Source organism: Pipistrellus hanaki, assembly GCF_964339955.1.
Source record: "Pipistrellus hanaki genome assembly, chromosome: 4".
NCBI classification, from domain to species: Eukaryota; Metazoa; Chordata; class Mammalia; order Chiroptera; family Vespertilionidae; genus Pipistrellus; species Pipistrellus hanaki.
The window spans coordinates 29,313,325-29,328,852 of record NC_140506.1 but is presented as its reverse complement, the minus strand read 5'-3'; positions in this window follow the sequence as shown (position 1 = coordinate 29,328,852).

Here is a 15,528-nt window from a genome sequence, read left to right as displayed (position 1 = left end):
GTATGTGGGTATTGAAAATTTCATAATTATATCATGCTAGTCAAATTTTTTTCACTAAATATTAATCTGAGATCTCTTCAGTGAGTACATGGAAATCTAGTTATTTCATTTTAACTACTATATATTATAATTCACTTTACTTTTTGCTATTACAACCAATGTTATAATGAGAAGTTCTGTATATGTCTATGGGAGTATATATAAGCGTTTCTCTGCAACTTATACTTAAAAGCAGAGTTGGTATATTTACTAGATATTGTTGCTCTTTGAAGAAGTTTAAAGACATAATTACTCTTCAAAGTAGTCAAGCAAATGCATACTCACCATATATAATATATGAGCTCTTATTTCCCTAGAAATTTGCCAATACTTGGCATTGTCAAATTTCACATTTTTTTGCCAAGTAATATCGCTTTTGCCTTTAACTTTTCAATTATTATGCTTCTTATTTCTTTTTCTCTTCTTATTACACCACTTAGGGCCTTAAGTATAATATTGACTTTATTGAGAATGTTTCACCAATGGGAATGCTTACTGGTTATTGCTATAAATTATGGCTAGATTCATTTTTTCAGGCAAAGGAAGTGTTCTCTATGATTATATGATTCAAGTCCTAATATCTTACTTTATTACTGATGAGTGATGGATTTTAGCATGAGGTTTTTTAAATGGATTGATTAAGAACATAAGCCTTTTTTGACACATGACTGAGGGTGGCTCACTGGACTAAAAACAAAAAGAGTTTCAGCTCAGACTTGAGAATGTGCTTTTTAAAAAATGTATTTTGTTGTTGTTGCTGGAGATGAAAATGGAAGTATTTGCCATGATTTCTGTAGAAAACAATTCTGAGGAATAAATTAATAAAAATAGGACCCAAAAGTGAACCAAACGTAAAAAAGCAGACCCTAACCCTCCAACCCTTTTGCTAGAAGAACTGATAACTATTCTTAACATTTAATCTAGTTTTAGTTCTAAATTATCTTGAAGATCACTTGGAGCCCAAAGCTAAAGTGTAGAAGACTTCAATACCACTGCTGGTAACATTTAAAAAACAGATGTAGCAAGTCTACCAGTTGACGAGCAACAAAAATATCTATAAAATACAGTAGTGAAACTTCTTGAAAACTCAAAAGGGTTATCTTTACTTTTCCAAGATATTTCATCATATCTGATAAATATTTAAGGAGAATAACTAGAAAACATCAAGAACAAAGATGTTTCAATAGAGGCTAATTTCTAATGACTATGAATGGATGTGAAAGTTGGACAGTGAAGAAGACTGATAGGAAAAAAGAAACTGATCTATTTGAAATGTAGTGTTGGAGGAGAGCTTTGTGAATACCCTGAACTGCCAGAAAAACAAATAAGTAGGTCTTAGAGCAAATTAAGCCTGGCACCACCAGATTGTACATTTTTGCTAAATAATGTCACTTTTGCATTTAACTTTTGAATTATTATGCCCGGAGGTAAAAATGACAAAATCGAAGCTGTCCTACTTTGGGCACATCATGAGAAGGCAGGGTTCTTTGGAAAAGACAATTATGCTGGGAACCACAGAAGGCAGCAGGAACAGAGGAAGACCACATATGAGATGGACTGATCCATAAAAGAAGCCGTAGGAATGAGTCCACAGGAGCTGAGCAGAGCTGCCTGAGGACAGGGTATTGTGGGCATTGTTCCTTCATACAGTCCCCAGCAGTCAAAGTTGTCTCGATAGCATGTAACACACACAGAATATGTAATGGCACAAGGCATAAACTCTGGAACAACTACTCACTGTGACACTGAACAAATGACTTGACTTCTCTAAGCCTCAATTTCCTCATTTCTAAAAATATTGCATGACATGAACTTGGTAGTGCCTGGCAAGTAATAAGCAACAATAAAATATTAATGGTTATTGCTATTGTTGAAAGGAAACAAGTCTTTATTGTTATTTTTGGGAGGAAAGGGCTCTCTCCATGCAGAGGATGCAAACTTAATGCACTTTTTGTCATAGCTATTGACTGATTGTCCTTGCAAAGGAGCTAAATTCCAGTTAGCAATGAAACTGTTGCAAATGTTGGAAAATATTTTTAAAAAAATATATTTTATTGATTTTTTACAGAGAGGAAGGGAGGGGGATAGAGAGTTAGAAACATCGATCAGGTGCCTCCTGCACACCTCCTACTGGGGATATGCCCACAACCAAGGTACATGCCCTTGACCGGAATCGAACCTGGGACCTTTCAGTCCACAGGCCGACACCCTATCCACTGAGCCAAACCAGTTATGGCTGGAAAACCTTTAATAACTCTCTTATGTAAGTGCAAAATGAAAATGTCAGTTTGAGGCAAAGAGAGCGAGGAGGTAGAATGCTTTTTAAAGGTAAAAGCAGAACATTTGAGAGCAATTTGACAATGTCCCTAACTGTGACAGGCTAGCTATAACAACCAAATAGTGGTGAAAGAGAAATTAAATGGTACCTGATGTCTGTCCATTTCATTTCAGTGAAAGACCATGGCTCGATGATCACCCTGCATTCAGAATAGCAGTGAAGCCTGGAAGGCTGCTCCTTGGGAGGAAAGCAGGACTGGAAGTTGGTAAAATACAACTGAAAACTGCTTGCATCAAGGAGGGGTGACTTGGTGAATAGATGCAGGGACTTGCTTACATGGACTGATAAAACTATAATGATGATTTACCTCTTGGAAATAAACTGATTGGTAAAATTTCCAGATAAACAGAAATTTCTTCCTGTGAGAAAATGTCAAGGCAAGTAGGTTTAACCTTGGGGGGGTAGGGGAGGGGAGGGGGGAAATGAAGGGATGAATTTGAATATGGAAGTTGCAAGGAGATAGAAGTACCTTCTGTAGTGTCAGAAATATTCTGACAAGAGGGATTAGCCTTAGGTGGAAACCTGAGAACAAGCAGGGCTCTATGATTAAGAGCACAGCCACTGGCCCTAGCCAGTTTTGCTCAGTGGATAGAGCGTTGGCCTGAAAACTGAAGCATCCTGGGTTCCTTTCCAGTCAAGGGCATGTACCTTGATTGCAGGCTCCCAGCCCTGGTCAGGTTCGGGTGGCCACCAGTCAACGAGAGGTAACCAATCGATGTCAAATAGATGTTTCTCTTTCTCTCTGTCTCTCCCTCTCCCTTCCTGTCTCTAAAAAAAAAAAAAAACAATGGAAAAATATCCTCAGGTGAGGATTAAAAAAAAATAATAAGAGTAAAAAAAAAAAATAACCAGAGTTCCCAGGTTTCAAGTCCTTGTTCCACAGCTTATTAGATTAGTGTGACCTTGGCTAGTCAATTACCCTAGAGCTTCAGTCTCCTCTTCTTTAAAATGGGAAAAGTATTATGTACCTCAGAAAGATGTTTAAAGTCGAAAAATAATATGTGTAAAACATATTATGTGTTTGATGCATAGTATTTACTACAATATATGTTGCTTATTGTTAACATTATTAGAAATAAACAGGACTGCAATTCCTGATTGTCTGGGATATTTATCTGTGCAGAGGATAGGAGCTAGACCAGATGTTTCAAATCATTCAAACGGAGTCTGACCTCCAGAAAGCCAGCTTTTTTGGAAATAGAGCAGAGGGAACAAAGCTCATGGGGACAGAGGTAATGGGCTGTGCCCCAGCATGGAGTCTGATTTTCTGTTTTAGGTGAAAGTGAAAGTGTGCTGCTAACTTGGGCACCAACTCCCTGACAGGAAGGAATCTGGTTTGAGGCCTATGACAAGATGTTTAGACAATCAAAATGATGCCTTGGTCTGAAGACATTGATGAGAGAGAGAGAGGGAGAGAGAGAGAGAGAGAGAGAGAGAGAGAGAGAGAGAGAGAGAGAGAGAGAGAGATTTTGTTAATATCAAATAGATATTATAGATAATATATTACTTTGGTGTGTCTTCCTCTTTTAGCAACTGACTCACTGTGTGGCAAGACCAGAATATTATACAGCATGTACAGATATGCAGGACTGCCCATTACTGACTGCCTTTACCACAGTTAGAAGTTTGGAAGAGATTTGTTTGCTTATATGCATACTAGAGGCCCGGTGCACGAAATTCATTCACAGAGGGGGGATGTCCCTCAGCCCAACCTGCACCCTCTCCAATATGGGACCCCTCAAGGGATGTCCAACTGCCCATTTAGGCCTACCCGGTGGATTCCCAGTCAGGGCACACGCCCAGGTTGTGCACTCAAACCTCAGTGTGGGGCATGCAGGAGACATCTAACCAATGATTCTCTCTCATGATTGGTGTTTCTATCTCTCCCTCTCCCTTCCTTTCTGAAATCAATAAAAATACATACTTTTTAAAAAAGGCTAGATAAGGAAGCCTTCCCACACACACACTCCCAAAGCCACCTACCATGAGATATACTTGTGTCTTGTTTTCCCCCCCAGAAATATTGCCTCCTTAGTCAGGCTCTGGAGTTCATTGCACTGTATTTTAAAGTCTCTCTCTCTCTCTCTCTCTCTCTCTCTCTCCCTCCCTCTCCTCTAGGCACTGGACCATTTGATGAAAGGACCATATCTCACTCAATAGTGTGTACTCAGCCCTTGGTGCCATCCCTGGTACTTAGTGTATGCTTCACAAATGTTTGATGCAAGAACAGACCTTCAGGAAATAGTTATGTGATTTTTTCTGAGAGTTCATCAAGCATGGAAACTCCCTTGAGTCACTCTCCTGCTTAAGCTCCAATGGCCCTCCCATTGCCTTCAGGATAAAGATGTTTAGCTTCTTCTCCTCACTTCTTTCACACAAGCACCATGTTCAGACACACTTTGCTCAACACCATTTCCAGGATGTACGTGTTCTTATCAATGAAAACACATTTCTTTTATTGTTCACGTGCTCACAGAGAAGACTCAGGTTCAGCTTACATTTATGTGAAGTTCTCTCAATTCTCCTTTTTGCTCTTTCCCTTTCTTCATATCTCCTCTCTTCCAGTTAATTTATTCCACTCCTTTTTCTGATAAAGATTTTATATATCACTAGTGGCCCGGTGCATGAAATTAAATAAAGGAAATATTTTATTGATTTTTTTACAGAGAGGAAGGGAGAGAGATAGAGAGCTAGAAATGTCAATGAGAGAGAAACATTGAACAGCTGCCTCCTGCATACCTCCTACTGGGGATGTGCCCGCAACCAATGTACATGCCCTTAACCGGAATCGAACCTGGGATCTTTCAGTCTGCAGATCAATGCTCTACCACTGAGCCAAACCGGTTTCGGCTAGAGGAAATATTTTAATATTGCTATTTGCCCTTTCTCTATAATAGAAGTGTCAGAGATGAAAGAAAATTAGTAAAATGTATATGAAAACCTTCCTCCTGTCAGAGTCTGGGACTCATCATCATGAGACTCAGAGTCAAGTTCCTGCCCACCCACATGAGCATGAGACTAAAAATTGCATGAGCTCCAGATCCGGCTTCCCCACACGCCCCCCTCCCCCCAACCCCCCCCCCCCCCCCACACACACACACACACGACCCCAAATGGGCTAGATCCAGACCTGGCCGGTTCCACCTTTGTCAAGCTCCGCCAAGCTGGGGGCCCAGCCTCAGGTCTCCTGGCCTGGCGCCAGGGCAGGGGGCATGGCCTGAGGTCCCCTGTCAAGCCCTGCTGGGTGGGGTCCTTGGTCTGAGGTCACCTGTCAAACCCCATGGGGTCGGGGAGGAGCGCAGCCTAAGGTCTCTGCTGATGCTTGCTAAGGCTCGTTATGAGAACTTGGCTTCTGCTGTGGGTGCAGCCATCTTTGTGGCCGAGTGACAGTCAATTTGCATATTCCCTCTTTATTATATAGGATTACTATGGCAGATATCATACTGAATGGTACTGTATCTTAACGTTTCTCTCCTTTACAAGACTAAGAATGTTGAGAAGGCAGAGAACATAATTTGTTCACTTCTGTAGCTTAGCAGAGCCTGACATACTGCAGTAGACACACACCAAGCTCCAACAACATTCTCTTGGCTTCCCCTCTGAGTCGAGCTTCTCTAGGGCAGCATGGAGCAGTCAAAGTTCAACCCACTTCAGCTGAAGGCCTTTCATCATCTTTCTGTTTGCCCTGGATTCCTCCATGACCTTGGACACTGGAAGGGGGTGAAGGGTCCAGCGTCCTTAGCCTATGGACATGTGGAGCTTAGCAGGGGAGGAGGCCAACAGCCACAGGTCAACCTTCCACCAGGGTGGACTGGCACCCTCAGATAACTGCTTCATCCGCCCATGCTTTAGGAGACACGGTGAGGCCCTCATGTGCTGTATGTTCACGGGCTTTTCTTTCCCTTTCCCCTCTCGCCACCTCCTCACTTTTCTTGGAATCCAGTTCCAAAGACATTACTTGTACTCAATATTCTTTGTCTCAGATTCTGCTTTTGAGGGAACTAAGCTAAAACACACATAATAAATGTTTTTAAATATTGTTGGAATGAAAAAAAAAATGGTGAATAAACAAATAAGATCAGGAAGGAAGGAATCCAGAGTTGTTATGTATTTGGCCCCCTATGGATTATTATACTTTGTATTCTATTCCATGGCTTTGCTGGAGAAGCTAGGCTGCTGGTTGCTTCTCTCTCCTTCCTCCTTCCCCCGCCTCCCCCTCTCTCTCCCCCATTAGAGAAGCCACTGTGTGCTTCTAAGTGAACTTCCTGAGGCTCACATTTCCTGCACTTGAAGCAGTTTGTTTCTGACAGGGATGTGAGAATGGAAGCCCCAGGGTAGGACCAAATTAGCCTTATGCAGACAATAGCAGACCACAGTTAGCATATTTTTCACAGCTTGATTAGAGGAGCTTGCATCTAAGAAGGGCAGGATTATTACATCTGACGTCTAGGCCAGCAGCTGGGACCTTAATTCTGCAGTCTGCTCACCACAGAGGATCTGCTCTTGTTGATAGCAGTTTTCTTTCCTCTAACCCAGATCTGCCTTCCCCACCTGAACACTTTCCTAGCGCCAGAGCGCTCGCTCCCTGACTGTCTCCAGTCACTGCCCGAGCTTCTTTTCTCTCTGCTGTCCTGTGGCTTCAGCTGTCACGACTGTTGTGAAATTTAAAATTTGCCTCCAGACTTACATTTTCTTAATTCTATTTCCTCTAAAAAGGGGTCAAAGGGCCCTTGGGCTTGTGTAAGAATCAGGAAGAGGCATTCATGCATCACAAAAAGGGGGCATCTGTGCTGGCTTTGGCAGCACATATACTAAAATTGGAACAAAAAAGGGGCATCTTTAGTAAACTCCTATTTCCCATTGGCTCATGGACCACCAGCATCAGAATCAAATAGGGGGCTTTGTTCAAATATACAGCCTTTGGGGCTACCCCATAAGAATCCCCAGTGGCTGGGCCTGGGGGTCTGCATTTAACAAAGTCTTCAAATGATTGTTATGCACATTCAGGTTTGACAGCTACTTAAATGTGTTCTCTCTGCAATATTTTAGTACCATTTTCTCTTTTCTCAATGAGAAGGTGAAAAGGACTCACTGAAATGTCTATTTCTATACAGACCTTGAGCCAAGCCAGAACCAAAGCAAATTTGCTATGCAGTTTTTCTCATTAAGTACAAGGTCAAGGAGGTAATTACTCATTTGCTTTCCACGGTAGGCCACTGTAAAGAATTTGTTTGTAACACATTCTGCTGTCATTGGTGGGCTTTTTCCCTCTCAGGAGAGAAACCCATGGAACCCATAGAGCAGGGTGAAGCTCTGCTTTCTCTTTGGAGCCCCCTGGAGGCAGGAAGGGACACTAGCTCAGCAATTCTTACCCCTACTTGCTCATTAGAATCACCTGGAGGGATTAACATGCCAATCCCCAGGCCCTTCTCTTTAGAAATTCTTATTTTATCGGTTTGGGGTGGTATTTGCCTATTTTAAAAGCTTAGCTAGGTTAATTTCAAACTAGAGAACTACTGTGTAGTTATTGAAGGCTTGGGCATGGCCATTGTTTTGTGTTCCAGGGTAGGAATTTTCTTTGGTGCAGAGGATGAGGATGACTATGCCAAGTTGAGGAAATTGTACGCAATAGTATGGAGGCATGGATATATGGGAAGATATACATTCACATTTAATCATATTTTTATTACCAGAAAACAATGTAAAACAATGTATATGGAGATTCTCTCTCTCTCTCTCTCTCTCTCTCTCTCTCTCTCTCTCTCTCTCTCTCTCTCTCATCACCTGTTATTTATCTCATATACTCAATTTCTCAATGAAAGGCCTTTACTAAGAAACGACATTTGAAAAATATTTTTCTGAATTTATGCAAAATGACAGGAAATAGAATATGTACTAAATAACTTCATAGTAAGCTTTGCAATGCATTTTTCCCCCCATTGGGATATCAAGAAAAAGTCCATATATCGTAACACAAATTAATTTTTAAAGAAACATTAATGATAAAGAAACATGGTCTATGGTATTTTATTCTAGACTGACTATGAAAAAACTCTGACCTCATTCCCAGTCATTTTTTCTTTGGTGCGCTCTACTCTTCAGTTACCCAACATACCAAGCTCAATCATTTTTAATATATATATATATATATATATATATATATATATATATATATATATATCTTATTGATTTTTTTTACATAGAGGAAGGGAGAGGGATAGAGAGCTAGAAATGTTGATAAGAGAGAAACATCGACCAGCTGCCTCTTGCACACCCCCCACGGGGGATGTGCCCGCAACCAAGGTACATGCCCTTGACCGGAATCCAACCCGAGACTTTCCAGTCCGCAGGCTGATGCTCTATCCACTGAGCCAAACTGGTCTCAGTTCAAGCTCAATCATTTTTGCTTTTCTATGCTTGGATTTGAATCTTCTCAACTGAAACAATGCTTCCCAAAGCTTTAACTGTCATGCGATACAAAGAAAATGGTAACATTTGCATAACACACAGGAGTAAACAGAGAAGGCCATTGACTACTCTAGGCTATTAGTCAGGGGCTTTCCTGCCCAGGTTCTGCCCTGTTGGTCCAAAGGCTGAGAAGATCAATATGTCATTGCAGCACACCACAGGTGAGATCTAGGAATGGTTGTCTTTGGTATATTATTTGGGTCTCAACTCAAATGTCACCTCCTCAGAGAAGACTTGCCTCACCCAATTCCATAAGAGTAAATGCCTCCAATTCCTCCACCAGGTCACTCACTCAATTTTGTCTTCCTCATGCCAATATCAGCACGCAAAACTATCTCATTTATTCATTTATTTGCTTATCTGTTTATAGTTTTTCTCTACTAATTTCTGTGTAAGGTCCTTGATTGCAGGAATATGTCTATGTCTTCTTCATCATTATATACCAAAAGCCTATAAAAAAATAGAAAGTACTCAATAAATACAGTCATTGATGGAAAATGAGTGACTGGGCCAGTCCTGTCACCATTCCCAAAGAGGCTTCTCCGAGGATGGCTGGGGAACATGCTTCAGTGAATGAGTCAAGGCAAGGACTCTCTGTCTTTCCATCCTTATGGTTTTAGTCGATGCCATGCTGCCAGGCTCATAGAAGACATATGTGCTTATTGTACAAATGAATGGAGAGAGGAAGCAAGGAAGGAATAGATAATTGAACACAAACTTCAACTTCTTTCCTCTGTTTCAAGTGCATTGAAATTTCCCATTGGAGCTGGCTGCAGTTTAGCCTTAAACCTGGATAATCATGTTAGGGGTCCTTTAACAGATGCAGGGAGGGAAATATGAGGCACCCATTGTGTGATCTAGGGCAAATCCCTTAACTCTGAGAGGATCCTCAGTGTCCTTTTCTGAAAACCAAGTTTGGGTTAGAAGAAATCTGCAGTCCCTCACTATTTCGAATTATCTGTTATATTGACCGACAGAAAGTCAGAAAGGGGATGTTGAGGAAGTTATCAAGCAGATAATCGAGGTACTGGTAGTAGTCAGGATCCACCAAGGTGGACTAGAGGCTACGCTTTAAGAACACAGTAACTAAGAATGATCCAGGCAGCCTTCAGGGCATGTTTTCAGGAAGGCTGGGCTTTGACAGAGGACATCATATTTTCCTCTCTCTCTGCCTGCCTACTGCAGAGCAGCACCTTCTCATTAGTTGGGACCTTGAGTGACGGAGAGACAACAGTTTTTCAGGTCAGACAAGCTGCATGGAAGTAGTGGTTTTGCAGAGTAGAGAATTCTATTTTCTCATTGTACTCATGCATTTAAAAATGTACAAGCACCATATTATTCTTTACATTTTTGGTAACCCATGTATACTGCATATTAAAATGAAAAAAATTAAGAAAAATTGCAATGCTAGTAAAAGGCAGAGTAGTAATTTGAATCCAGAACTCTTGGCTCTGAGCCACTATTTCCCACTTGACACAGGACTGCTTCAATAGACCCAATGGCACAGTTAAAGACAGATATTTCACAATAATTGTTGCTTTTATACCGTGTTTCCCCGAAAATAAGACATCCTCCGAAAATAAGACCTACTTACAGGTTTCCTTCTGAGTGAAATATAAGGCATCCCCCCGAAAATAAGGCCTAGGCTAACCATGAGAGATTTGGTCCACTGATTCTGAAAGAAATGGAGTCACAAGAAATTCACCAGGAAATTCAGGAATTGGATTGTTATGATGATGTTCCAGAAGATGATATGAGTGTCATTGAATAAATGAGTAAATTCTTGATACTGTAGGATTCAGTTTGTCTAGTTTGTGTTGACAACTACTGTATTACCGTACCATATACAGGTAATAAATTTCCTTTATTTTCATTTAACAATAAATGTGTACCGTATTCTTCTTCATGGAAAAATAAGACATCCCCTGAAAATAAGACCTAGTGCATCTTTGGGAGCAAAAATTAATATATGACACTGTCTTATTTTCGGGGAAACAGGGTATAAGTAGCATGTTTTAAAACAAGATTAAAACAATGCATTGAGTATTGCTTTTAGTTGTATAACGAAGTGTTACTTGGGAAAGCTAATAAAAATGTAGGCACTTCCCCTCAATTAGATTAAATATAGTAATTAAAATTTGCTTCAAGTAATTAAGACTAGGTTTAATTTCCAACTATCCGTAGATTAACAGAAAATATTAAGCTAACGTTACATACATTTTCTCATCTCCACTATGTTCTTACCCTTTTACAAGTGAGCTATAAACATATTGTCAGGAAGCGGCAGTGTAGAGGAATTGAGGCTGGGAAAGTACACTTATTAACCCTAAATAACTATAATCACTATCACCTGATAATTACTTACAACAGAAATACTACTTTTGGGTTTTACTGTACTTTTAAACATTTTATTGGGAACCTATGAATTTTAATTATTTATTTTATATAATTACTTATTTTATGCTTTTCTAGGAGTTCAATCGATTGTGCTCCTAGAAAAAAAAGGCAGATTACTATCCAATACTGATTATTAAACTTTTGTTGACACGTGTCATCGTGTGTGTGACCCCCCCCCCCCCCGTGATTAAAGCTTTAAGTCGAGAAGTTCCAGTTTGGTCCTGAAAGGAGGTGAGTGTAACATCCTACTCCACCCCACGAAACCAATATAATTGTATTAACCAATGTCACCCCCCAAAAAGCAATAAAATATTAAAAAAAAAAAAAAAAGAAGTTCCACAATGCAGAGGTCACATCGTTTTTCACTTGTCTTGTTCTCAGAATTGCCTAGAAAATTTTCCAAATGCTTTAAGAAACAGGAAGAATGTCATATTCATGTGCAAATTGTTTTCATAATAAATCCTCACCTGAAAGGGCCTTAATTGTTTTTTTTATTTTTTTATTTTTTAGGCTCTGGTTCTTTCCTTTAAGCCCACATAATTCTTTCTCTACATTTCTCAGAAATTATCAGTAGAGAGAGAATATTATTACTTTTTTTCACTATTATTACTATTATTGTTTAACCTTATCCGGTATTTATTATGGGCCAGCAGTGTATTAAATCACTTAATCTTCACAAGTCTATTATCACACCCACTTTACTACTGAGAAAACAAAAGGATTAAATAACCTGCCCAAGGTCACACAACTAGTGAACACATGGTTACATTGCCTTCACTTCCTAACTGCTGTGTTTTTAGCATGAGTGTTAACTAAACGAAGCCACTGTTACATTTCTCAGAAGCAGCGACTGAGGCTTCTGTTTGTCTTTTCCCACTGAAAACCCAGTTCTGAGCCTCTGAGAAGTGCCTGACCGAATAGAAATAGCAATGAAGGAATAGTATCATCAGAGGAAAGTGGATAGCGAGGATTAGACACACACACAAAAAGCATGTTTAGGTTTAAAGGAGAATTTATTCTCTGGCATGTTGCTTGCATTTCTTATAAATGATCAGTTAATTCTCACTAGTAATAAGAAGACTGCATTTCCTAAATTATTTAAGCAAGCATTTCTCTTTAAGGTTTGTTTTCCTGGTGAATTCCAGTAAAATTTCACAGTGCTGGTAAAACTATATTTGCCCTATTACTTTAGCATTTGAGGATTGAGGAGAATTAAATTCAGAATGGTATTTTTAGTTTTAAAAATAACCTATCCTAATCAAATTACTTGAAGGAAAGTAAAAACTTCTTAAATAGAAACTTTTAAGTTACTCTTGTAATCTCCTAAGTCAAATTTCAACTCTTTACTCTATAGGTTACTGACTCATTAATAAATTAGCCATAATTTGGGGATTATGGATAAACATATCAGTTACTGAGAAACCCCAACCATTCCTGAGACTTCAGTAATGATAGGACATTCAGCAAAACTTTAGCCTAATATCTTTTTATCTTTATGTCCTTAGTCAAAGAACTACATTGCAATTCTGGGCTTACATCAAATTTCCTGTAAAAGTGTTAAAAATCTTTATCTCCCATAAACTACATTAGAGAAATTTTATATGATTGATGATGTATCATACTCTAGATCCATAACTGACAAGTTCATACTTGCATCTAGTAAATTCAAACAAGAAATAAAAGCAGAATGACTGGAAGTCCTGTTTTCAAATGACGTCATCAATAATATCTGCTTTAAGGCTAATTTTTCTTTAGGCTGATTTCAGAGGCCTTAAAGAACCAGAGTCTAACTCTTTATCCAGAATCTTTGGCTTGCACATTTTTTTATATGTGTTTCTCTATATTTAAAAGGTTAACATAGCAGACTTGGCAAAGTGTGAACATGGTGAAATGCGACATCATTCTGCTTTTAATATATATCACAGAATCATTCAACATAAGTTATACATAATTACTTATTAGTCACTGTATTTGGTATGGAAGCATAATTAATGCTGCATATCGTTTTATACTTCTGTTTTCTTCCTATTGTTCATCAGAATGCCCAAGAAACTTGTTATACATTTTAAAGAATGAAATGTTTGAAATACTGTATACATTATTTTGAAGGAATACATGAACATGAACTTTTTCCAACTTGAATAAGAATGTTGCATCATAAAATATTAAAATAGAATTGCAAGTGCCAGTCCTCATGAATATTAATTTTAGCATTCTTGAAAAAAAATTGTCGGTTATTAAACCATTTGGGATCTGCTAGAAGAATGCATAATTGCTGAGATATTTACTGACATATTTATTTATATGTGCTAAATCTGATATAATTCCTATTCAAGTATGTCCTTGTATGTATACAAATATTTACTTTTTTAATTTAAATTTATTTTACTCTTTGTTTATATTTATCAACTATATTTCCAGAATTTTATCTTTGGAGAATCCATATTTTAATTATTTTGCTATTATAATCTTTGGATTATATATATTTTAACAGTTATTTAGTTCTGTGTTTGGCAGGAAATTTTAAAAAGGGGAATGAGAACCTTCACAAAATTTTAAAAGAATCTTCAGAGTCTATAGGCAGAATCACCATGTATCCTCATCTGTTTTTTCAATGCCATGAATCATTACAAATGTCAGGTTCATTACTGCAGCATGCTGAAGTGTTTAAATGGAAACTGCCCAGCACTGAACTGTAAAATCATCCTTCTCCAAACACATTGCCCTGTACTGTATGCATTGGCACAATTAGATTTTCTTTGATGCTTTGGTGATTGTTCTTTTGCTTGGTCTTAAAGAATTGAAAGCTGCCGAAACCGGTTTGGCTCAATGGCTAGAGCGTCGGCTTGGGGACTGAAGGGTCCTGGGTTCTATTCCGGTCAAGGGCATGTACCTTGGTTGCGGGCATATCCCCAGTAGGGGGTGTGCAAGAGGCAGCTGATCGATGACTCTCTCTCATCGATGCTTCTAACTCTCTATCTCTGTCCATTCCTCTCTGTAGAAATCAATAAAATATATTTAAAAAAAAAAAGAATTGAAAGCTATGAAATTCAGAGCTCAAATTTGAAAATATTAAGACTATTGCTATCTGGAGTGAATCTGTGCATGTTATCTGGAGTCATCTGCTTTCGGGATTGCATTCTGAACTTTTCCTTTACTTCAGTCATGCTATCAGAATGTATAAGTGAATTTGTTATTTACCTATCTATTTAGGGTTTAGGTATACTATAATTCTTTACCCATGTTCAAACGGGATTAAATATGGTTTCCTTGATAAAGGAAATAGCTTGGAACCAACCAATAGCAGCCTCTTTATTTTCTATGTGAAGTCATCCCCATTTGGAAAATCCAATATTGCTCCTTCACCTACCCCATTGGTGAATGTGTGCAAATGTGTGAGTCCCTTTGTCGGAACAAAACCAACACAGATGAAGGTGAGAAAGTGTCTGCTTAAGTCTACTAAAACCTAATTCCTAGAGAGAACTTGTGAATGACAGATGCTACAGACTTTCAATATGATCTAGATTCTAGACAATATAAGCGTGGTGTATATGACTAAGAGCAAAAGAGAACACTGTTTTTTTTAAGGAAATAGAATAAAAATACATGACTCAATGTTACTTTTCTTTTCATAATCATTTTCCCCCTCTTTCTTGAAGTTATGGTATTTCAATACCTGCTGAATTTTTGCATAACTAGGGTTCCTAGATGGCGCTCTAAAGCCTTTGCCAGAAGGTGGCGGCATAAGTCCTGATTGCCTAGAGCTGTCCCAGGTGCTGAATCCAATTCCCGAGTTTAAGAGAAACTCAGGGGCCAGTGACCAGGGATTCCACTAAATTCTCCTTTAGAGATTTCTTTCTGGTAAGAAAAGCAAAAAGCCATTTGAAATGCCCGAACTCCATGCAACACACAGATGAAAGATCCCCTTCCCTAAATTTACTCACCACAAAGCTATGGGGAATGGCAATGTTCACTGAATTTAGGTCCAGAGACAAGTATGCATGGAACAGGCTGACAGATCTTGGAAGTGCGGGTGGGGGTGGAGTTGGAGATTAACCAAAGAAAACATATGCATATATGCATAGCCCATAAATACAGACAATAGTGTGGGGATAGCCTAGGGTGGGGCAGGGGCTAGGTAGAGAGGGAGAAGGTGGGGGGAGGGAGGGAGATAGTGAACATCTATAATACTTAACAATAAATAAGAAAAAAGAAAAAAAGGTAAATGGTGTTGGGAAGACTTGTGTGAGTGTGTTCTAAATACATACTGAATTGAGTGCTTTCCT